The sequence below is a fragment of the Panthera pardus genome, unplaced genomic scaffold (genome assembly GCF_024362965.1).
Source record: "Panthera pardus isolate Hobbes unplaced genomic scaffold, ASM2436296v1 HiC_scaffold_22, whole genome shotgun sequence".
NCBI lineage: Eukaryota > Metazoa > Chordata > Mammalia > Carnivora > Felidae > Panthera > Panthera pardus.
This window is the reverse complement of record NW_026526788.1, coordinates 22,793,231-22,819,290: the sequence shown is the minus strand read 5'-3', so window position 1 is coordinate 22,819,290 and position 26,060 is coordinate 22,793,231. Positions and strand designations below refer to the sequence as shown.

The following is a 26,060-nucleotide window of genomic DNA, read 5'->3' as shown; positions in this document are numbered from 1 at the left end:
AATCATGCCATTGAGCAGATTTGGAGTGTGTGTTAGACACAGAGCAGAGGACTGGCTACACTGACAAGTATGAATTCTCGGCTCTCCTTTTTGCTGGCTGTTGCTCTCTTCCATCTACATTGACTGTTATATTAGCCCTCGTTTTATTTTTAACAGATTTTCAGATTATCTTACAGTGACTTTAACCTTTCTAATTTATTTCTTCTGGAATGTGTTTGTTATTCCATATATAACAACATATTGTTGTTATTACAACAATCCAATGGATCTGAATCCTGCTGTAGTGTTCCTGCAGGGAATTCCATCCATCTTAAATGGAATGGCTGGAGATCTGAGAGGCTAGATAAGGCAGACAGGGATGTAAATTGGGCCTTCCAAAGATTGTCCAAGATTAAAATCAAGTGGCTGCATTGTGGTAAAATCTGGTTGTTGATACTGGTAGGACTAAGGCTACGTATATGTATAGCCTGCATAGGCAGGAGTCATAAAAGGGTAATGCATCAAGAAGACATAAAAAATATATTTTCATTTCAAATGACAGCTTAAGCATTTCTCCATGTAAATTTAAATGACTATGATAATCATAGATGTACCATTTACCTTGTATTGTTGTGCCTTGTATTGTTTCCAATGTTGTATTACAAATAATGGCTACAGAGGGTGCAAAAAGGCATCTTAATATTTGTGTTATTTCATGAGAATAGAGTCCCTGGGGTAAAAGTTCAAGTCAAAGAATATGAAAATTGTAATGACACATATACAGTAGTGTCTAACTGCCAGACTCACAACAATTTAACTTACTACATTGATGCTTGAGATGGCCCATCTCATTCCTTCCTCCACCTCCCTTCTTACTCTTCAATCTCAGTTTGATAAATATCTAAAATGTATAAAGAACTCATGCAAATCAACAGCAAAGAATCCAAACAATGTGATTAAAAAAATGGGCAGAGGAACTGAATAGACATTTTCCAAAGAAGACACAAATGGCAGGTAAATGAAATGAGGTTCAATATCACTAACCATCAGGGAAATTCAAATCAAAACCACAATAATATATCAAGCCACACCTGTTAGAATGATTATCAAAAGGACAAGAGATTACAAGTGTTGGTTGAGATGTGATGGAAATGTAAATTGGTACAGTCACTATGGAAAACCAGATGATCCAGTAATCCAACTTCTTGGGCATATATTCAAAGGAAATGAAAACAGGGTATCAAAAAAGATATCTGGACTCCCATGTTCATTACAAACTTATTCAAAATAGCTAAGATATGGAAATGACACAAGCGTTTGTCAGTGGATGGATAGATAAAATTTGTGGTGTATCTATACAATAGAATAAAATTCAGACATGAGAAAGAACATCCTACCATTTGCCACAACATGGATAGAGTTTGAAGCATTATATTAAGTGAAATAAGTCAGAGAAAGACTGATACTGTATGACATCACTTATATGTAGATTCTAAAAATGCCATAGAAACAGAGACTAGAATGGTGGTTACCAGGGGCTGGAGGATTGGGGAAAAGTGGAGATGTTGGGCAGAAGATACAAACTCCAGTTCTAAGGTGAGTAAGTTCTGGGGATCTCATGTAAGGCATGGTTAAGAAAGTTAATAGTACTGTACTATGTACTTGAAAGTGGTTAAAAGATTAGATCTTAAATGTTCTCATTACAAAAAAGGAATGGCAATTATGTAATGTGATGCAGGTGTTAGCTAACCCTATGGTGGTAATCATTTTGAAACGTGTATCAATAACCTTAATACCTTAAACTTACACAATATTATATGTCAATTATATCTCAATAAAGCTAGGAAAAGTATTTCTATCCTTTTGTGAATTGTTGATTAGTGTGGAAAATATCCAAACCTTAATAATTTGACTCAATCCACTCAATAATTATCTCAATCCACTATCAGACTTGTAGTAATATTGCTTTCAGTTTTATACTTTGCTTTTTAATATGAATTATGTTATCTTTAATTTATAGAATAAAAATTATTTTATGAAGTCAAATTAATGACCATTTCCTTTATTTCCTTTAAATAAGGCAATTAATCACAGGTAATAATGCAAGGTCCTTTAAATAACTTGAAGCTACCATTACCATCATCATGACCACCGCCACCATTTTAGTTTGGAGAGTACAGAGTGGAAAGTGAAACTCTACCTCAATCCTTCTCCCTCATCCAAACCCAAAGCAGAGGTAATAGCCAGCAGTTTTATGTAGATCCTTCAAAGCTCTTCTTTTACATAAATTTAAATCTCTGTTGTTCTCAGCCTTCTCATCCTTTTGGTCATTGAGCTCAGTAGAGGCAACTTTAAAAATACATTTGGAATTCTCTATTTTTTGTTTCCTTTCATTTTGTTTTCTAGTCTCGCAAATTCCACTCTGTCTTCCCAACAACCCATTGTATTCACAGTGGTCCAAAATGATCATTTTAAGTTGTACTTTCCTTTAAAACCATTGAGTGGCTTTCCATTACAATTAGGTATAAATAAGCATCTTTTGCTAGCTTATTAACGCAGGGTTTGGCTATTGTCTGTCTCTGCAGCCTCCTTCATTGACTCTTGTGCTAACCAACACTATTTTTATTTTTCAGACCCTTGAAGCTCTTTTCCAACTCAGAACACACATTGTTCCCTCTCCTTAAGGTTTTTTCCTTCCCCACTTCCCTTGCCTAGCTAACTCCTCATCTTTCATGTTAAATATCACTTCTGATGTGTCTTCCCTCAGTTTCCCCAATATACATAGTATTTCTCTTCTGGCACTTATAATTTTTCACTGTAATATTGATATAAATTGTTAATAACCACTTGTGTAATTATTTACTTAATATTTATCTCCCTCAGGGGTGCCTGAGTGACTCAGTGGGTTAAATGTCTCACTCTTGATTTCTGCCCAGGTCATGATCCCAGGGTAGTGGGATCAAGCCCTGCCTCGTAGGGCTCTGTGCTGAGTGTGGAACTTACTTAAGATTCTCTCTCCCTCTCCCTTTGCTCCTCCTCCATTTGCATGCATGCATGTGCACACACTCTGTCTCTCAAAAAAAAAAAAAGTGTCTCCCCCAATAGACCATAAGTTCCATGAGAGAACGTGTCTGTCTTACTCACTTATTGAGAGGGGAATATTATCTAGGAGAGAACACCAGGGAGACTTCTAAAATGCTGAAAGCATTTCATATTTTTATTTGGGTGGTGGTTATGTGATTGCACATGCTTATTTTTACATGTGCACAAGTGAATAAATTTGTAAAAACTCTTAAGTTTTATAAAGTTTCTCATGTATATATGTTATTCCTAATATTTATATTTTTCTTCCATTTAAAAGTTTAATAAATTAAATCAAAGATATGCACTTTGAAAGTTTCTCATAGTACATATCAGATTGTCCTTCAAAAGCTGCAGCAATTTACATTTCCACTAACAGTATATGAGGGCACTCTTTTATCCCCATGTCCTCATCAATGCTTTTTCCATCAATATGACAAGTCAAAGACAATATCTCACGGATGTTCAAATTTGTTTCCTTCATTATTGGCGAAATTGAGCTAACCCATCTGGGATTTATTTAAATACATAAGAATTAATTTTTTTTTTCCTATCCAGTGTTTCCAGCACCATTTAGTGAATAGTCATTCTTCTCCTCTTTAAATGTTATGCCATTAATATTTATCATATTTTTGTGATGTCAATGACCTTGATAATATAATAAATTCTTGTGTACCGGAGGATCTGTTTCTGAAATATCTGTTCTCTCTATTCATTTGTCTCCATATTGTTGCACCAGCACCATGCTGATTAAATTAACATAACTTTTTAAAAACCTCATTAATCTTCTTTTTCAAATGTAAAAAGAATCCAGATACTTCAAATGATATCTAAAATGGTTTTATCAGAGGGCGTCTGGGTGGCTCAGTCAGATGGCTCAAGTTATGGTCCCAGGGTCGTGGGATTGAGCCCTGCTTCAGATTCTGCACTGAGCCATGGAGCCTGCAGGGGAATCTCTCTCTATTCCTCTGCCCCTCTCCCCTTGCTTGCACTCTCTCTATTTCTCTCTCAAAAAATAATATTAAATTAAAAAATCAGAAATCATTTTTAAAAAATACCAAGGTTTTGTTCTGCAATTCACCTTGAGTGGGGTTCCTCAGGGAAACAGACATCAAGATGGAGCTTTGCGTGCACCTAGTTTAATTGGGAGTGCTCTGGGAATAATGCGTGGGAGAGACTGGGTGAGGGGTGCAATGGAGAAGCTGAGCTGCCACGAAGTTCCAACACAGGCTTCAGTTGATCCCTGAGGGAGCTAAGTGCTGAGATGATACTGCCAAACTGACCAGGATTGAAACAAAAGTGCTATATCAACCAGTAAATGGTTACAGGCTGCCTCCAAGGAAGAAGTATAGTGGTCAAGGCCAAGGATAGTTCCTGGAAAAGAACTCAGCTAGGAGCTGACAGTACCACAGTACAGGCTGTGTACCACAGCATCCACTACACAATTTTTATAATACCACTTCCTCTTTCAGGAAAGTGATTAGCTTTTCCTTGTATTCAATTATTTTATATTTTAAATAATGCACCCAGGCTAAAAATACAAAAACAAACAACTGGAAAAACACAGTCACTTTTCTGTGCAGTAACTGGTAGTCAAAAAATAAACTCAGTAGCCTGAAATAATGAGTCAAATCAACAAGTGAACTTAAACAGTGGCCATCTCTTACCCAACATTAGCTAGAAGAATACTGTGGTTCTTACAACAAAGCACAACAAAACAAAAGCTAATCCTTCCCTTTGCTTCACTTTGGTTTTTCCAAACTCTTCATCCTCCTTGAGCTCCAAGTCAACTTCAAGACCTTCTCTCATTCTTCCTGCTCACATTCTGCATCTTTTGACGCAGCTGACCACCAACACCTGGCATTTGTCCGTCCAATTGTCTACTGAGCACCTCTTTCATGTCCGTGTATCTTTTGTCCCCAAACCTCATCCCTCCCTGAGTCTCTTGCCATCTCCAACTCTGGTCTCATAACCATCTTTCAGTTTGTGGTCAGGACCTAGCACGTCTACGTGTTAGGTAAGTCTGAACCTGCCTCTTGTTTTTATTCTCAATGCTATGGACAGAGTTCACATCAACACCATTTGTTACGTGGACTGGTGTTGTAGACTTCTAACTGAATTCTGAGTTTCCAATCATTCCTATTTATAACCAATTATGTTACTAACAAACAGTCATCACCACCTGTGCTCAAACACTTTGAAGACTTATCTATCCCTCATAGAATGAAAGTTAAGTGTATTTAACATGAAATGCAATGCTCTGTGTACTTTCGGCCTCACCTGACGTTTTGTTCTATAGCTTTGTTGGGCCACTTGCATTCTCCTTCTTGTTTGTACTGCTTCCCTATGTTTCCTTTCTCTATCTATAAATGTAATTCTTTTCCTGTCCCCCCTAAAGACACTGTATTTATCTTCATGATTCAGCTCAAATGCTACCTCAGTGAAGTATTCTTGAATTTCTATGGCAGAAATTAATTGTGCATCCTTTTATTTCCCATAGTGCTTTGTTTTATACCACTCTTACAACATGTATCTTGTTCTTACATATTTAGATGTTAGTGTGTTCCCCTGACTGGATTGGGTTTTAGAAGGCAGAAGCTGCTTATGTTGTTCTTCTTTGTATTCTTCACAAAGCCTAGCTAATACGAGTCTTCACTGAGCAAAATGTATGGTTGTGGAATATAATTCTGGCATTTAAAAAAATAAGGAGACAATTCTCTCATTCACTTGATTCACAATTGGCCAATACGGTACTCGCCAATATGGTAGCTACTAGCAGCATGTAGCTATTTAAATTTAAGTGGATTCAAGTGAAATGAAATGAAAAATTCGATTCCTCACTCACATTAGTCACATTTTACAACCTTTATAGCCACATGTGACTAAGGGCTACCATACTGGACCACACAGATATGGAACATTTCTACCATCACAGAAAGTTCTGTTGGGCAGTATAGTACTCTACCACATTTGCACCAGAATGCTTTCAGCTACAAGTCATACAATACCCAACTTGTCTTAATTTGGGTACCTCAAAAATAGACCCTGAGACAAGGTCTTATGCACATAAAATTTATTTAAAAGGTGATCCCAGGGGCACCTGGGTGGCTCAGTCGGCTAAGCGTCCGACTTCGGCTCAGGTCACGATCTCACTGTCCGTGGGTTCGAGCCCCGCGTCAGGCTCTGTGCTGACGGCTCAGAGCCTGCAGCCTATTTCAGATTCTGTGTCTCCCTCTCTCTGACCCTCCCCCGTTCATGCTCTGTCTCTCTCTGTCTCAAAAATAAATAAACGTTAAAAAAAAAAATTAAAAAAAAATAAAAAAATAAAAGGTGATCCCAAGGTCAAGGAAAGCAATTTGAGGGGAGAAAAAGTGAGCAAAAGAATGGAAATAAGCCAGCAAAGATTGTGTTACTAAGTGGGTTTCTACTTTGGACTATTGGGACTCTGCTGGACTCCTCTGAGAAATGGTGTAGAATGCATTTCAGAAATGCCCCACCAGACTGTGGAGTGGCTTGATCCCCAACTCCATTAAATCCCATTCTCTGTTGATTGAGGGGGTTAGAAAGCAGCGGCTAAAACTTATCCTCTCCCATCTCATCATTGCACCTTCAGGAAGAGAAGAGGTGTAGGAATTTGAGATAGAAAAACATCAGAGTGTTGACAACTAGCTGTTATAGCAACAGATCATTTCAGGTGGGCAGAAGGGATGGGTTGGGGAATCAACAGATTCTGCTACACATTTAAATGGAGCTTAAGCAATGACTACAATTGATTATCCTGCATAAGAATGTCTGGAAAAGGGAAAAATGAATGTTTGTGAATTCAGTGGTTTCATGGATAAGGAGCTATGGGTTGGTGGCCTTACAATAACCTTGATTTTTCTCCTGCCATCATCTCTAGTTCTCTGTAGCAGGTTCAAACTTCACAACTTCAGAAACAAGCTTCCCACAGACAGGATAGGGGTTAAACCTGGACTTGGGAGTTTTCTAAAAGCTTTTTTAATGTTTTTTTACTTTTGAGAGAAGAGAGAAACAGAGGTGCGAATGTGGGAGGGGCAGAGAGAGAGGGAAACACAGAATCCAAAGCAGGCTCCAGGCTCTGAGCTGGAGCACAGAGCACAGAGCACAGAGCACGACACAAGGCTTGAACTCACAGACTGCAAGATCTTGACCTGAGTCGAAGTCAGAAGCTTAACCAACTGAGTCACCCAGGTGCTCCTAGGGTCTTTTTTTTTTTTTAAATTTTTTTTAATGTTTATTTTTGAGAGAGACAGAGTGTGAGTGGGGCAGGGGCAGAGAAAGAGGGAGACATAGAATCCAAAGCAGTCTCCAGGCTCTGAGCCATCAGCACGAAGCCTGATGCGGGGCTCGAACCCACAAACTGTGAGATCATTACCTGAGCCGAAGTTGGAAGCTCAATGGACTGAGCCACCCAGGCGCCCCTCCTAGGGTCTTTTCTAAGGAGTAAGAACTTTTTAAAAAGCCCCCCTAACGACTTCCTTTTATATCTCAGTGGCCAAGACTCCATCACATGACTGTGAAGAAGGCAGGGTAATAAAATTGCCATGATTGGCTTAAACTTGTTAATATTCACCCTTTGGTTTTGGGGGTAAGGCTGAGGGAGGCTGCCTTTCTTGAGCACACCACCCTCCTACACCAGAACCAAACAGGCTTCTGTTGGCAAAGAGAAGGGTCAACAGGAGTGGGAATGTGTACCTAGGCAAGAGTCTGTCAATGATATAGGCTCCAAATTTTGAGGATATTAACAAAGTCAAGGGAATCTAGCAGAAAATGACCAGGATTTCCAGGGCCTGGAAACTATATCATATTTGAGTAAATAATGGAACCAGACACAATCCAGAGCTCTAATGTCATTACATAACTGAACCAATCCTTGAATTTTCCTCTCTAATAGATAGAATATAAAGCTTAAAGGATATCATGATAGCTATCATTTAATATTTGAAGAAATAACATTAGATAGAGGATTAAATTTAATTGTGATGCATGAGGGGACAGAGTTAAGACCAGTGTAGAAATTAGATTTTTTTTCATATATTGGACAGACAGTTCCCTTTAAACAATTCATAAAATAACATGATTAAGGAAAGTAATATCCTCACCAATGAAAACTCAAGCAAAAGCAGAATCATACTAACAATTCACATTCCAGGGCACCTGGGTGTCTCAGATGGTTCAGCATGTGACTCTTGATTTCGGCTCAGGTCACGATCCCAGGGTTGTGGAATGGAGCCCCATGTCAGTCTCTGTACTGAGCATGGAGCCTGCTTAAAATTCTCTCTCTCTCTCTCTCTCTCTCTCTCTCTCTCTATCTCTCTCTCCCCCTACTCTGCCTCTCTTCCCATTCATGCTGTCTCTCTTTCAAATAAAGAACAATTTATATTCCAATAGTGCTATATGTATAAAAAGTATAAATTTAATTTATACTTTCATATATTTATATTTATAATTTCAAAGTATAATTACATTTAACTAGCCTCAAATCCTATAAGGTGGTAATGCATAGAGATACTATTATTTCTGTTGTCCTTACTTAGAGAATAAAACTCCACAGGCTTAATGTTGCTCAAGATCAGGGAGCTAATAAATGGCATGGCTGTGATGCACACCCAAATTTCCTGATTCAAAACCATTGGCAATTCCTAAAACCTTATAACTATTAGGTTTGGTTCTACTGCCTTATTTCTTACTATTGGCAATCTGTTCCCAGGAATGCCCATCACTGTCCTCTCTCCTCTAGATAACTTAAACTTAGATTTCTTGTCCCTGCTGCTGTCTTTCTATATCTTGTAGATTCTGCCCGTATCCCCTTTAGCTGGCGATGTTTTATTTGGTATTAGTCACTATGTAGATTTTTGCCGTTTCCAGTATGCTATTGGGTCCAGTTTGTGAATAAACAAAAATAGAGCTAGAGAAAGTCAATCCTGTTTCTCTCCTTGATCAATCTGAATTTTCTTTCTTTCGTGGAGTGTTCTGGTGTATTTCATGACTCAGTGGAACACAATAAACTCTGTCATTTCCTTTGTATTAGGTATTAAGGATTAGAACTATTGTTTCAATTACCCCCTCTTCTGCTTTTAACTTCCTTACTGGGGAAAATCCAGTGACTTCTCTATAGCCAGCACTCAATGAATGCTCAGTGAATTCTCTTAAAATAAATTATGGAATTCTAACCTGAGTTGTGAGAGCTTTTGATCTACTTCTGGATGTTGCTTTTTGGTTCTGTTTTTTACATTAGCACAAATGTACTGTTTCTCTAGTTCTTGTGTTGAAAATTTTAACAACCACCAGGTCTCCCAGCTCTGTAGGATTCGAAGCAACTATCTCCAGTTACCAAAAATTAAAAGTTAAAAAAGAAATTTTAAAAAGAAAAATATTTTGTATCTCAAATATGCTTGATGCAGGATTTTTCTTCAATTCCTCATGTGGACCAATTTTTAGCCAGTAAGAATGGTTGTTGATATTGTTCTGGTGACTTCAGTTTGTGTTATTTGGGAGCTACTCCAAAGAATGCCTAAGAATTCTTAACTCCAGAAAAATAGCAAAATAATGTCAAAAGATACAGATTAGGTAAATGACTTTACAATTACTGTCAGGATGGTTGTTTGTTTCATAATGTTCAGTTCGATCCACTATTTCCTACTAATTAGTGCTTTATTTTGCATTAACAGTAACAATAATAATAATAAACAACAATATTGAATAGTTATTAAGAGTTTACTATATCCGACACTGGATTCTGAGCATTTTATAAATTTTATGCAACAACTTTGTCAACAGAGTACTATTGTTATTCTCATTTTACATATTTAAAAACTGAGACAGAGGAAGGTTAAGGAAATTATCCTAAGTCACACAGTTATAAAGCAGCAAAGCCAAGATTGCCAGCCAGCCAATCTAACTAAAGAACCCAAGTGCTTAATCCCTATGTTTTCATTATTATTATTATTATTATTATTATCATCGTCATCATCATTAATTGTGCTCACGAAGTTGAAATTTTTAGAGGGCTGGCAGGAAAGCATAAAAAAACCCCTCATTTCTTATAATGCATTAATGTATTTCTTCATTCCCTTCAAACAAACTCTTGGTGTTTTAACTTGCATGTTTAAGTATTGTCCAACTTTATTTCATTTCTATAAATTTCTACTCCTTGCTATCTACCTATAGAATATATGTGTGTGCGTGAGTGTGTATATATATATATATATATATATATATTCTGTATATATATAATGTATAATGACTATAGAATATATATATATTCTGTATATGTATAATGTATAATTAATATATATAATTTACATATGTATACGTATGTTTCATATTGTTATATTAGCTATATGATATTATATATACATATATATTATATATACATATAATAAATTGTTAGGGTAGGTATTTCTGAGTAAATTCTCTGTTCAGACTTTAAAATCTTTGAGTCTAGAGACTGTGCCTTGTGAATTTTCTGAAGGGCTGACTTGACCTGTCTTTGAAGGAAGTGCAAACTAAGAAGTAAAAGAAGCAACTGTGAGGAACAAAACTAACCAGAACAGTGAGGAGAAGGATTCTTAAGGACAATAAAAGACATGTGAATAAAGGAGATAAGAGGTTTAAATCACAAGCCCTGAAGGAGAAAAGCAATTGAAGTAGTATAAATATAGAGGGAGTAAAAAATTAGGAATGTTTAGATGCTAATCTATAGGGCCAGAAATTCCAGATTAATTTTTATAAATTAGAGGAAAAAATTCAATTTCTACAAAGAGATACAGATCTATACAGGAAAGAAATTGAGATTATTACTCCAGAGTCTCTGAACAATGAAGGAATAAAAGGAGCAAAAAGTCAAGGAGATGGATACAGAAAAAGTGTGGCAAAGCAATGAAAGAAAAACTAGAAAGAAAAATATTGAGGGAGCAATAGTCACAGAGAAATTCCTATGGTTTTTAATGACACAGATACATAAAATGTGAGAGAAAGGCGGCAGAGTTGAGTCATTCCTACAGCTGGCTGCTGAAGTAAGGCTGCAATGTTTCTTTATTATGACAATTGATCGGCCAGATAAATTATGATTCAGTAAGTTACAGGTGTGGGAAATGGAGTGGAAACGTACAAGGGACTCAGCAAACTGTAAAACTGCAGTGGCTTTATCAGTGGACTCCTGTTGAGTCCATCTAGTTGATGAACATCTCTATCAGCCAGCAAATATAAATGACTTATGGGAATAATATTTCAAGGCATAATGACACAGCTATATCTAGTATTCTTCTAAGATCTGGGTTATTAAATATTAAATATCAAAGCTGTAAATTATAGTAGCAGCTTTATATAACTAAATTAAATTCAAACAAAACCTAATTTCCTTAATCATTGGCTGTAATCCTCCAGGAACATATGCTATTAACTCAACTACAAATGGCACAGAAATTGTATGACTTCAGTTAAGTTATTTGATATCAAATTCTAATCCAGGGCAGACTTCTCTGTAAATCTCCTACAGGGATTTTAATACTTCTACAATCATATTGGCTTTTTTTACAGAGTAACTAATCTTTTCATACTCTTATTTCTCACTCCTTTATCCAATTTCTTTTTCTTTTTTTTTTCTCTCAGAGCACATTCTAGGTCAATTTTTTTAAAACAAACGTCTTGTGGAATTAAAAGAATAATATTGAAAATTATCACCAGAACTATCATAACCTTAGATCCTGCACAGAGAACTAATTAAACTTAACTGGGAGTATTTACAGATCCAATTAACTGTCTGTGGCCATGTATGTCAGTGTAAACCCAAAATAGTAAACAAATGATCGGTATAAGTTGCCTCATTGTCCCCATGGCCAAATGTTTATTATGGAGTTTGTTCAGTGAGGAAGTGCATTGTGTCTATTGTAATTATGAACAAATGGTTTAAGTGAATTTATTTTGTGCTCTTCTTGGACAAATGTTAGCCATCTTTTTGAATAGTCCATTATGGGCATAGACTAAATAAATATATGATTAAGAATCTAAAATTGCTTCAAGTAAAAGAGTTTGAAGGGGAGAGAAGAATCAGTTCATATTATGGGGATTTACACAGCAGTAAGGAGATGAGAGCCTTGGCCAAAGTGGATGCCTGGGAAATTTGGGCTTCTGTTCATAAGCAAGGTAAACAGTGATGTGAGGCATGGAGAAATTAGTCTTGACAGACACTAAGAAGGAGGATGGTAATTAGTTTAGGCTTTAATCCGAGATGTCAGGCTTCTTGAACGTGAGGATGGGGCAGTCCAAGACTGCCTTGAATTCAGCAAGATGGTAATTCAAGACAGTGGGCAGTTCTGTGAGAGGGGAGGCTTGCTTTCCCCAAGACTAAAAGGTCATACCTATCCCCTTCTGCATCTGTATGCTGAAGATTCTTAAATGTCATTTTCCCTAGCCCAAACTTTCCCAGCCTTAGGGTTTCTCCAGACTCATTTTTGCTTGCCTATTTATATCTTCACTTGGATGTCTTATAGGAAAATCAACAAGAACATGGATCCTATCATACTCAGGGTCTCATCATGAAGCAGATGGAACCCTCAAAAGGTTAACTGAGACAAGCCTAATGAGAAACAGTTTACAAAGGTGTTGGTAAAAATAAAAGAGTCAATACAAGGTGCTAAAGCACCCAGGGATTGGTAACATTGGGAAGCTGTTATCTCCTTCAAGCTTACATGTAGGAACAAGGACAAGAAGCCCAGACAAAGCTTTGAGCCATGAAACAAAGTCCATCAGATTAAAGCAGCAATCCCAGAAAGAGTCACTGGTAGAAATGGGGTGACACTGGAAGGAATCAGAGGGAATAAATTCTTTTAAAATAAAATAAATTTTATTTTCTCCTGCCTCTTGCTGTTACCTCACATATATGTATCTGTGATATCTATCATCTATCTATCTATCATCTATCTATATAGATTTATGTAGAGAAAGAAATTCTTCATTCATATATGTACATCTCTATATATGTCCATGTAAGTCCACTTTGTTCTGTATTTAAAGTATACACAAGCATCAGTATTTTTACTGGTTACTATAAACAACTGGGTTGGGGACTGGTTTTGAGCTCTTGCTTCTCCTAGGGTCCCTCCACTGCCTAACTACAAGCGTTCCCAAAGGCTAAATCCTCAACCTTCTACTCTTTCTCCTTACCTCCTATTCCCAGAATTCAACTATTGTCTTTATACTACTGTGGGTTCTGGCGTCAAGGCACAAGTTTTAGTTCACAGGGATAGTATTTGATTAGGAGTGCAGAATTTAAAATTTTTTTAACGTTTATTTATTTTTGAGACAGAGAGAGACAGAGCATGAATGGGGGAGGGGCAGAGAGAGAAGGAGACACAGAACCAGAAGCAGGCTCCAGGCTCTGAGCCATCAGCCCAGAGCCCGACGCCGGGCTCGAACTCACGGTCCGTGAGACTGTGACCTGAGCTGAAGTCGGACGCTTAACCAACTGAGCCACCCAGGCGCCCCAGGAGTGCAGAATTTAAAACAAGGTCCTCTTTTGCTATGAAAAAGTGTAGAATTAAAAATTAAATAGACTCACTTTTGCCCTTTCTTGACTAAAACTGAAACAACCCAAACGAAAAAATAAAAAGATAAAGGGAGCAGGTGGTCCATCAAAGAAGTAGTAAAGGGTCTAATATATATTCTTAAACTAACCTTGGTTTGCTCTATAATCTTTTTTTAAGTTTATTTATTTTTGACAGAGAGAGACAAAGCATGAGTGGGGGAGGGGCAGAGAGAGGGAGACACAGAATCCGAGGCAGGCTCCAGGCTTTGAGCTGTCAGCACAGAGCCCAAGGTGGAGCTCAAACTCATGGACCACAAGATCATGACCTGAGCCGAAGTCAGACACTCAACTGACTGAGCCACCCAGGCGCCCTATATAATCTTAAACAAGTTTTGATCAAATGTGTTTTAAGATGTAAGAAACTCAAATGTTGCCTGGACTTGTGGCTTTTGTAGCTCTCCAGTTTGCAGATAAAGTCACCAAAAGTCTTCCCTCAAGTCCCTGAGGGCAGGTGGATGCCCTGCATATCATTTGTACTTTATTGAGTGTCAGTGTCCTTTCGACAGACTGGGGCTCCTGCTCTGGCTACTCATGTGGTGGTGTTGATCACCTGCTGATATCCTCATCTGGAGCATCATCAGGTGCACACAGCCTTTGGAGCTCCATCGCCACTTGCCTTTGGCTCTTTGGTTTTCTTCCAAAAGATAGTAGGAGAATGCCTTTCCCTTCTCACACCTATGCTTCCAGGTGATGTGCCATGGTGGAGTGACCTGTTTCCTTAGTGATGGCTGGTTGTGGTACTCACCCAAAGCATGCAGGTGACTCAGGGCGGGAGTTACAGAACCACCTTGTAGAGCACACAGGACTGTTCTTCCCTCACCTGCTCAGACTGTTCATCTGAGTTTGACTCACAGAGCCAGAAACCTTCATCAGTTTTGGCGAATGATTTCTCTCAGGGCCCTCCTTGTAGTAGCTCTCCTACCATGTGTGTCTGATTTTACACTCACCTCCCATCAAACTACATCCCTGCTGTGGATGGAATTCAAGTTTCTGAGACTTATGGGTCCCACAGAAGCCTGGGGCATGACTAGGTTTACTAGTGGGGAATGTGCAGTGTGAGAGTAGGGTAGTAAGGGAAGAATAAACAGTCTCTTTTTCTCCAAAGGCAGGAGAACAAGTTTCCTTGGGTCCAATTGGAGTGAGACTGGGAGCTGGGAGTAGAGGCAAAAGGATACAGAGGGAGTTTGAAATGTGGAGGAAAGGGACCTGTCATCTACCTCTGATGCTAACATGCCCAAGCCTCAACTCTGGCCTCCAAATTTCTTGATAGGTTTATATGGTCAGCCATACCAAGATCTTCTTTTATCACAATCTATGTTTAGCTAATTCCACTAAGGATATCTTCATATGTGAGTAAATTTTCAACTCTTAGTAGTTTTAGAAAATGATAAAAATTGTCTTAAATGTCCTTGATTCAAAATTGGATTGGATTGGATCATAGGCTATTTTTGAAGTTTCTTGAACTTCTTGTAAAGAGTACCACTGTCTGTTAACCTGCTCCCTACTGTTTCCATTCATCATTCATCACTCATTTTACCACCACAACCTTGAGAATTTGTTGTCGTCATTGTTGTAGAAGTTGATAGAAGTTAGTAACTTAGCCGTAGCTGTGTTGATATATGATTTTTCCTAAGGGTCTATGGGAAACATAGGCAGCATTGGTGTAATTCTTAGATCTTGGGCTTGTTAAAAAATTCCAATTTTTCCCCCTATATTGAGGGTTTGAAAAGATGAAACACTAAGAATTACAGTCAATTTCATACTCAATACTCAATTGAAGAATATTATGGGCTGAAAAATTCTGTACCAGAGGCTTCAAAGAAAAAAAAAGTGGGTCATTTTAAAGACATAAAGCTTACCTATTCCATTAGGTAATTTGGCAAGTCCAAATAGCTGCAGCCATTGCTATGAAGTCTCCACAATTTTCTGAAGAGAGTTACTCTTCAAACCACAACTGCTGTTCAATAAAAAGAAAAGATTCTGTAGCCATGGAATTTGTGCAATATTTCTGCTTTATCAACTTTTGATACAGAAAGGGGGAAAAAAAACCTTTAGTTTCCCCAAGGAAAGTCTGTACCAATCTATTAAATGAATCTAACATTGTACCTATTGGAGAGTTCAGAAATTGTTTCACAGAAAAATTGTATTGCTTTTATTTACAGTTTCATAGGCCATCTCCAAAATCTATGAATGCAGCACAGTGAAAATTTGAAACACCTAGTGTTGTTATAGACCAGCCTTTGTTTGGCCTTTCCTTAAGACATACTGCATAAAGGTGTTATATTAACATTGAAAGTATTTCAAGAGCTCTCTCTTCAACTTTGTCAAAAAATAGTCCAAAGAATTAAAACCACCTCCATACAAACATGGGCCTTGCAACAAATTAGAAGTTGGCTCTGTAACTATAATTTAAGTAAATTTTAAATTACACACACACACACACACACACACACACACACACACACACACACATGCTGTCTTTGATGGCAAATTCCTCAGACCTAAATCACACTTTTTATAACCCAGCTGGTGGCATGAAGTCGAGATGTCAAGGTGATCAAACTAGGGCATCTGTTACTCCTGGTGATGGCCAAAGATGATAAGTGCATCATTCCCACAGCCAGAGAGGAATAACCTCCAATTAAGCCTATTCACATAGCTGGGCTCTCTGCTTGACCCTCCAAATAAGCCCTTTAAAATCAGTTTTTTTTTACCATGACAGCTTAAAGATTCAGAAGAAGGGGACACCTGGGTGGCTCAGTAGGTTAAGCATCCAACTCTTCATTTTGGTTCAGGTCATGATCCCACGGTTTTGTGGGTTTGAGCCCAGCATTGAGCTCTGTGCTAGCAGTGCATAGTCTCTTTTGGGTTCTCTCTCACCCTCTCTCTGCCCCTCCCCCACCTAATAAATAAATAAAATTAGAAAAAAAAGATTCAGAGGAAGAAATACTCTATCCCCACCCTGGAACCTAAGGCACTCACTAGAACAGTACCTGAGGATGGGGATAAAGTGTGTCTTTCCCCATTTTATCTACCAGGCTCAACATATGGTACACACCCCATAATATTGACTGACTCTTCTCTTTCATAGTCATCCTCCTACTATTAGAAATTTTGTTGAAGAAACATGGGAAGATTTAGAAATTTATAATTTGCAATCCAGCCCTCAAAATACCAGGAAAGTATGTCTTCAGATACCCTTTATAAAAAAAAGCCTCATTTAGGGTTTGTGCCCAGACTGGAAGTTTAATGGAATGGTTTAAGACATACAGACAATAATTGGACTGATATACTTCAAATAAATTCCCTCTTCTGTGAGAGTAACAAATATCTCAGGTTAGGCTTGATCACTGTAGTAGTCAGCTCAGGCTGCTGTGAAAGATAACGCACACTGGGGTCTTAGACAACAGAGTTTTACTTTCTCACAGTTCTGGAGGCTGAAAATCCAAGAACAAAGTGTCTCCAGGGTTGATTTCTGATGGGACCTCTCTTCCTGGCTTGCAAATGCCACCTTCTTGCTGTGTCCTTACATGGTCTTTCCTCTGTGCATGTACAGATTGAGAGAGAGAGAGAAAGAGAGAGAGAGATCTGGTGTCTCTTCTTCTTACAAGGATACCAGTCCTAACGGATTAGAGTCTCACCATTATGACCTCATTTAACTCTAATTCCCTCCTTAAAAGTCTTCTCTAAGTACAGTGACATTGGGGATTAGGGTTTCAATACAGGAATTTTGAGGGAATTCAGTCTATAACATCTAACTTCCCAAGTACTTAAGTTATGAGATATCAAAGAGAAGAGTAAATATCACTCAAGGGCTTTGTTTCCTCTTCTGGGAAAAGGGTTAGAGTATTTTGGGTTGTACCCAGGATAGTTATATTGTGTTAGGTAGAAGAACGATCTTGCTATTTGCCTTATTTTAAGATTAAGTATGGTTTAAGGAGAAATGTCAGGGTGACAAGTTGACAAGGGTGGACTGGTGGTGACTAATTAAAAAAAAATTCTTAAGATTTATTTATTTCTGAGACAGAGAGAGACTGAGCATGAGTGGGAGAGGGGCAGAGAGAGAGGGAGACACAGAATCAGAAGCAGGCTCCAGGCTCTGAGCTGTCAGCACAGAGCCCGACGCAGGGCTCGAACTCACAGACCACGAGATCATGACCTGAGCTGAAGTTGGACGCTCAACCGACTGAGCCACCCAGGCGCCCCTGGTGGTGACTAATTTTATGTGTCCACTTGAATGGGCCCAGATTTTTTGTCAAATCAAACATTATTCTGGGTTTTTCTGTAAGGGTGTTTTTAAATGAGATTAACATTTAAGTTGATAGATGGAGTAAAGCAGATTGCTCTCCATAATGTGGGTGAGCCTTATCCAACCAGTTGAATGTCTGCATAGAACAAAAGGCTGGACCTCCCTCAAGTAGGAGTGAATTCTCCTGTCTCATGGCCTTCAAACTGGGACATCTGTTCTTCCTGGTTCTTTAGCCTGCCATTCTTTAGATTCCAACTGGGACACAAACTGTGCAGATTTTAATCTTGCCAGCCTCCATCATCACACAAATCAGCAGTTTATAATAAATCTCTTTATGTATTTTTTTTCTGGAGAAGTTGACTGATACAATAATCCCTACCTTTCAAAGGTCAGCTATCTCCAACTTATTGTCATTTAATCGTGTATGCACACATTTATTGTAAATGTCTCCTATGTAGTCAGGGTTACAGTTTGTTGTTGCACAATTTAGGAATCAGAAAATCATAGCCATAGTTCTTACAGTTTTCTGACTCCTAATTTGAGTCGGAAATTTGAGTGATTACAAAATATTCAAATGATGACAAAATATTTCCTAAATTCTCTAATTTACTGGCTGCATGACCTAGCATGAATTGCTTATTTTTTTCTGAAGTTCAGTTCCTCATTTGGAAATGGGGATAAAAATACATCCCAGTTTTATCTCATGAAATCACTTTAGAGTCTCATGTGAAAATTCTTCTGAAGACACAAAGCATCATCATATGATTGGATGTATAAATATTACTGCATAATACACATGTTCATTTGTTACTGTACGCTGATCTTAAATTTAAAATTCCCAACTTTAGGAAACAGATCTTATTATGAAAAACTCTTTTGGTTAAACCAGGGATCATATGCTGCTACCCTCCATGCCTACTCTTTGGCAAACATATCAAACCTACCAACAAGGCACTTTCCCACAGAGCTTGTGAAGAACTTTGGGATTCTTCTAATGTCTCCTACTCCTGGCAGACACTATCAGTGGACCTGAGTAGGCACACAAGTTGATACCTTGCTGTCATCTCTGAATTAGTTACAAATCCAGCAATTCTGCAGCCCAGCCTGCTCTGTCAAAGGAATGTGTAGATTACTGTTAATTTATGTAATGCAATATGGATCTGTGGATGAGATGGAGAATATATATCCAATCTCAGTGACTGCATTTAGCAATAAGAATCATAACTTCTTCATCTGCTTTGCAGCAAGCACAACCCCCACCATCTTTAACCTTTGTGGTCAGAAATGCAGACAGGTCAGCTGTCATCTGCAAATTTCATTGCAAATGGGAGTTGTCTTTGTAGAAGAGAGTTGTTTGAAAGGGAACAAGAAATCGGATTGTGTGCCAAGAGAAGAAAATAAGCTAAATTATCCACATTCCTCACCACCTTTTTCTCACCCTCCTCCCCCATTATAGGTACAACTAGTCCTTCTGGGGATGTTTTCTCAATTCTTCTTCAGATTTCATAGAAGAAACCTGAGGTCTGTGATTAAAGTAAGCAGAAGGTTTTATGTTTCTTTTGTCACTGAGTCGTAGAGAAGAAACAAAACAAAACATGTTCAGCTCAATCTCAACCGAACCAATCACATAGCTTTATTAAACATAGCATCAACAGAAAGAAAATATGAAGTCCTTGCCCAGGAAGGATGGATGCCAAGAACAGAGTAATTTTCTGGCTTTGTCCTTGATATCTATAAATTTTATTCTTTGTGCAAGTCACTACGTTCCTATATAGCTGTTGATATTAAACATTGGGGGAAACTTACAAATGGACAGTGAAATGCATTAGGGATTACCAGATGTTAGCTAGCCACACTCCATGAGAACCCTATTCACATCTGTTTTTGACCTCCAAAGTACATAAAGCACTTTCTTTTCTCTTCTATTATTCGATCTCCTTATTTTTGTGGCCAAATATATATTGGATGCAAAAACTTTTTCAGACCAAAACTTGGCATGTGAACTCTTGATTTGGCTGCAGTTGGGTTACCACCAATTTGCAAAATAAAGTATAAATAATAATCCAAGCTGTAAGAGTGCAAAGTAAAATAAATCTTTACTTTACCATCTTATCAGAGAATATAAATCAATCTGGCACATACGTCAACCTTAATTTCTGTGTAAAGGTTCCAGATGTAGTTATGATTCTATTTTATAAATATAACCAACATGTTATATATAATGAGAATTAAAGACCCCATGGATCTCATGAATGGCCCTTTCCTTATAAACACAATCTAAACCCAGAGCCATGGAATTCTATTGAGCTCACTTGACAGTGTTGCCTCCACACAGGTTTTCCTCATCTCTATTCCTGCCACTTCCTCAATTCAACTTCTTTCCCCTCTCCTTATTTCCTACTGTGTCTATGCCTCCTCCCTACCTGTGGACAAGAGATTAGCCCTTTGGAAAACAATCAGGGACACAAAGGGAATTGTTTTTAGAACACATATCTACAGAAATGATCTATGATGTTGGCCTCTCCCATGTTTTGTATCTCAAAACAGCCTTCAATATTAAACTCTTGCTTACTGGTTTGGAAACCAGAGCCCTTAGTTATACCAGAACCTGCCACTGCTACTCTCCCTGCCTGGCACCAGGGCAGCAGCATGGGGCTCTCTGCCCACTGGGGCTTTCTGCCCACTGTGTGCAGGCCTTGCATACACAGGCCAGGCCACCAGGACGCTCAGCCACACTCAAAGTTGAGAAAAAACCCACTGGCTCCCACCTAGTATGTATCTCCCACTTACTGTGGTACAAGCGCTTGGCCTTCTTTAGGGCCACAATAGCCTTTGAGAGCAAAGCTCTTATAAGTGAGGACAGGGAGGCTTAGAGAGTTAATGTACTTGCTTGTAGTTAACAGAGGTAGGTTGGCCTGATCCCAAAGCCCATGCCTTCAACATGAACTGATTCCCTCCTGGCCACATTAGAAGCAATCCCTTCTAGCCATTCTTCCCATTTCTGTAATCCTTGGTCACTAGGCAGAAGGCATCTCCACCTATCTCCTCTTCTTGCTACATTTCCATCCCTTACTGCCTTGCCATTCTGCACCCCCGACAGCACCAATACCCAGGATGCATTCTCCTGGCACCCCACTGAGTTCTTACCCTCAAGTATTATTGAAGTCAGTGTCACCTGGGTTGAACGGCCTCTGCCTCTCTCAACTCTCTGGGCATCTCATTTTATTTACTCAGAAGCTTCATACATTGATTGGTCTTATTTTCTACTAAATTTTCTTTTAAGAGATTTCTTTTTACTTGCCCTTATCCCTAGAGAGACATCAAATGTCTTGCTACCTCAATTTTCTTTTAGTCCATTGGCTTCTTCAATATCCCTTTTTGCCCTGCCGATTCTGGACTTTACAGCTGATGACTGAACAACTGATACCAGCCATTCTTGGCTCCTTTATATCCCTATAGTCTGCACATCCTGCCTGGGAGTACTGAACCCAAGATCCACTTCCTCTGTACCTTCTCTACACTTGGACAGCTGAACGCTGCCAAAGGAAATTGCTTATTCCCCTGTTTGTGTTCAGACCAGCTCAGAATTGTTCACTAGCCCTTTATTTACCTTTTCTTACATTTGACTTTTCCTTCAGCCACAGTCCAAATCTTTATCACTCTCCCCAAGTTGCCCACTCAATTCAGCACACGGTCTCAGATCCTACTTCACTGTGATGACTGGTGTCCTCAAGGCTGATCTCGGCTGACTTCCCATTGCCCTTCAACCCCTGCTTTATCTAAACTCACACGCTTCCTTCCTTCCTTGCAATCTCAGAGGACAAATTACTTCTGCCTGGTATCCCTACCTCCTTTCTCTCCATCTGGCTAACTCCTCAATTATCTTCTAAGGCATCTAGGGTGGTCATTCTTCCATGAAGGATTCCTTAAAATTGGTCCTGTAGTTGGGCTAGGTGCCTCTCCTTGGAGCTTTCTCGGCACCTATGTCTGCCCCTGTGCTTGTCAGGTTCTAGGGTAAAGCCACTTGGGTGTTTGCTTCCTAGACCAGGATATGAAGTCCTCAAGGTTAGAGACTGGGTCTGATCCCCTTTAAATCCTCAATGCTTCCTGCAGACCTGTCACATAAAAGGGGACACAGTTTTACTTACTTGTTTTTGTTCTCAAACTTCCTTCTTTAACTTAGCTGGATGTGTTTCCTTAAGAGTTTTAAGACTCTTAAGGAAACAACAACAACAACACCCCCACCAGATCAACAGACTCACTAAGGAGACTATCTTATGCTTTTACATTTTATTTCTATTAAAAAGAAAGATTATATACATAATTCACTATATGATATATATTATGTATGTACATATTTATACACAAACACATATATATATTCATATTTCTTAGTACTTTACATGCAATAAAAAAATATTTTCTTTCACATTCTTACCACCACGAAAAACTAAATGAGTTGTGATTTTGGACAAGTCACCTGCCCATTCTGGGCCTCAGTTTGCAAAGTGAGAAGAATGATAAGCTCTGTGGTCTCCTCAGCACTGAGATAATTTTGTCGATGACAATGATAATAAAGCAGAGATTCTAGTTATGGGAGATGACAAACAAATAATTGACTCTGCTATTCTGAAAGTATTCTCACATTATCACATAATTCCTTTATCTGATATTTTTAAAGTGAGAATTTGAATTTTTAAGCTACTTTGAAATAAAATGAAATAACCAAATAAAATATTATAAGCATTTTAAAATAAACTTTTTAATATTGTAATAGTTTTAGATTACATAAAATTTTCAGGGATAATTCAAAGACTTCCCATATACCCCTCATCCAGTTTCTTTCTTCCTAACAACTTATGTTACCATGTTACATTAGTCACAACTACAGAACCCACATTGATATATTACTAGCAATCAGACTGTAGACCTTATTTGGATTTCACTAGTTTTTCCAGCAATATGCTTTTTGTCCCCATCCAAGGAACTGCATTACATTTAGTTATCTTGTCTGCTTCCTCTGGTCTGTGAGAGTTTCTTAGTCTTTTGCTTATTCTTCATGACCTTGACAATTTTGAGAAATACTGGTAGGGTATCCAACAGAATGTCCCTCATTTTGAGTTTGTCTCATGGTTGGACTAGGAGTATGGGCTTTGGGGAGGAAGACCTCAGAGATAAGGTGCCATTCTCATCACATCACATCAAGGGCACATACTATCATCATGACTTGGCATTGTAATGCTAACCTTGACCCCAATGTATTTTCACAGAGCATCTTCATGTTCATTTCCTCATGTGATTCTTTTCAGGATCATGGAGTGTGCAAGGCTGGCCCTTTCAGCTTGATTTTACAAAGAAAGACCCCAAGGCAGGGCTAGAACTAAGGCATTAGGACTGCCACCTCATCAATCTCTTCACGGCACCCTACCCACCTTCTAAATCATATCTAGAAGAAGCATTTATAGGAAGTAACACATTACAATGCTTTTCAGTGTAAATTCATGTTAGTGTTCCTATGGTTAATAATTTCCATGATTAACGTGACCCAGTAATTCCACTTCTTGGTATTGACCAAAGAAAACAAAAACACTAAACCAAGAAGAGACGCGTCCCTCTGTGTTTATAGAGCAGCATTATTTACAGTAGCCAAAGTATGGAAGCATCCTAAGTGTCTATTGATAGATAAATGAATAAAGAAGATGTAGTATATATTCACAAATATTACTCAGCCATAAAAAATGAAATCTTGCCATTTATAACAACATGGATGGATCTGCAGGATATTATGCTAAGTGAAATAAGTCAGATGAAAAAAAAATTATCATACGATTTCACTTATATGTAGAACCTAAAAAACATACCAAGTGAACAAACACAAAAAAGTAGAAACAGACTCACAAATACAAAGAGCAAATTACTGGCTGCCAGAGGGAGGTGCATAGGGGTATGGGTGAAATAGATGAAGTGGAAAATAAGGAACAAAATTCCAGTTATAAAATAAATAAAATAAAAAGAGAGAGATGGAAACAAACCATAAGAGATTCTTAAATACAGAGAAGAAACTGAGGGTTGCTAGAGGGGTGTTGAGCAGGGGGATAGACTAAATGGGTGATGGGCATTTAAGGAGGGCATTTGTTGGGATTAGCACTGGGTGTTATACGTAAGTGATGAATCACTAAATTCTGTTCCTGAAATAATTATTACACTATGTTAACTAACTTATATTTAAATGAAATTAAAAATAAAATAAAATAAAATAAACAAGTCATTGGAATAGCAAATATAGCATAGGGAATGTAGACAATAATATTGTAATAACTTTGTATGATGACAGATGGTAACTACAATGACCAGGGTGAGCACCAAATAATGTATATAATTGTTGAATCACTGTGTTGTACACCTGAAACTAATATAATATTGTATGTCAACTACACATCAATAAAAAAAACTTAAAATAAGTTTTCATGATTAAATACTATAGAGTATATTCAAATCATAGCTGTAACCGTAGGCTTGTTTGAAAAAATTTAAAATGGGTCAAAATGCCCACTTAAATGAATCAAGTACATGAACTACATAAACTAAATATCATGATATAAATTCATGTTTTGAATAAACTTTCTTTTTCAAGCTGATTATATTGTGTTTGATAGTCATACTTTACTTTTGTAAATATTCAGGCTTTCTTACCAAACCCCAAAAATCATTCAAAAGAAGGTTGTTTTCTCATCCATAAAATAAGCTTGTGATTACAAAAGGATGTGACATTTTGTTTCAGAACAAAAGTGTGAATCACTTTTCAATCAGATGGGGAGGGAACCTGATAACTGTCTCTCTGAAGACACTAATAACAGCAATAATAAAGATCACTTTTTATAATTATAGCAATAATAATAATAATAATAATAGCTAACATATTTAGCTCTGCCTGTGAGGCAGGCTTTGTGCTAAATGTCAATCTCATTTCATCCTCAAAATCTATGGATTAAGTCCTACTAATATCCTCATTCTGCCAATGAGGAAACTGAGGCTCAGAGAGAGAAACCTACCCACCCACGTTTACAGATATCACATGCTTGAAGTGTTTAGTTTGCTCAGGCTACTGTAACAAAACAGCACAGATGGGGTGGTCTAAAGAGTAGACATTTACTTTCTCACAGTCTGGATCGCAAAAAGTCTGAGATTGGCAGGTTGGGTTTCTTCTGAAGCCTCTGTCCTTGGCTTGCAGATGACTGCCGTCTTGTTATGTCTTCACATGGTCTTTATTCTGTGCTTGTGCATCCCTGGTGTTTCCGTGTGCCCAAATTTCCTCCCTTTAGAAGGACACTAGTCAAATTGGATTAGGACCCACCTTAATGGCTGCGATTTTATTCGATCACCTCTAAAGATATTATCTTGAAATCTGGTTACATTTTGAGGCACTAGAGGTTAGGATTTAATATGCAGACTGGGGTGGGGGGCATAATTCAGTTCATAATAGGAGCTGTGATTCAAACCCAAGACCTATGACTCCAGAGTCAAAATCTTAATTACTCAGCAATCCTGGCAGATGAGTCTCACACTATTCCAGGCAGTAAAAAACACCAGCATTGTCAGACTTGCTGTTATCTTCACAACCAACCATGCAGTGACTCCACTTATCTGTCATCTCCTTCAGGAATGAGGCCTTGAACTCATACCAATGACATTTACCAGCTTTATTACTTACCGTATCATTTACAAGCAGCTAGCCCTAGAAGAAGACCCAGCTATGGTATCTACCAGCTGGGCAGTCACACAACTCTGTTTTAAGGTGTTGTTTATTCAACCCTCATGCATATCTTCATTTATTTATTCAACAATTATTTACTGAGTGCCTGCTATATTTCAGGCATTTTTATAGGCACTATTGAAATATCAACCAATTTAATCCTTACAATAAATACAAAGGTACTATCATTATTCTTATTTTATAGAGAAGAAACCAAGGCTCAAGGAGATTAAGTAATTTGCCTACAACTGCATCACTTAGGAGGTGAAGCCAGAGCCTGAAGAAAGCAGTTTGAAGAAGGCAACCTTCCTCCAAGTCCTTCACCTACACTTTAGATTTATCTTCCTTGCTAGCTTTTGAAGTGTTTGAAAAATGGGGGGCCTGGGTGG

General features: G+C 38.1%; 2 long non-coding RNA genes across 2 annotated transcripts; both read left to right on the top strand.

The window, feature by feature from the left end:
• The first annotated feature begins 1,408 nt into the window (after positions 1 to 1,408).
• Positions 1,409 to 12,937, top strand: LOC128779069 (uncharacterized). The gene is made up of 2 exons (XR_008424998.1): positions 1,409 to 1,575; positions 12,576 to 12,937. It is a non-coding gene; the product is annotated as an uncharacterized LOC128779069 (long non-coding RNA).
• Positions 12,938 to 16,600: 3,663 nt separating this feature from the next.
• On the top strand, positions 16,601 to 26,060 carry LOC128779068 (uncharacterized). The gene is made up of 3 exons (XR_008424997.1): positions 16,601 to 16,851; positions 19,375 to 19,452; positions 25,877 to 26,060. It is a non-coding gene; the product is annotated as an uncharacterized LOC128779068 (long non-coding RNA).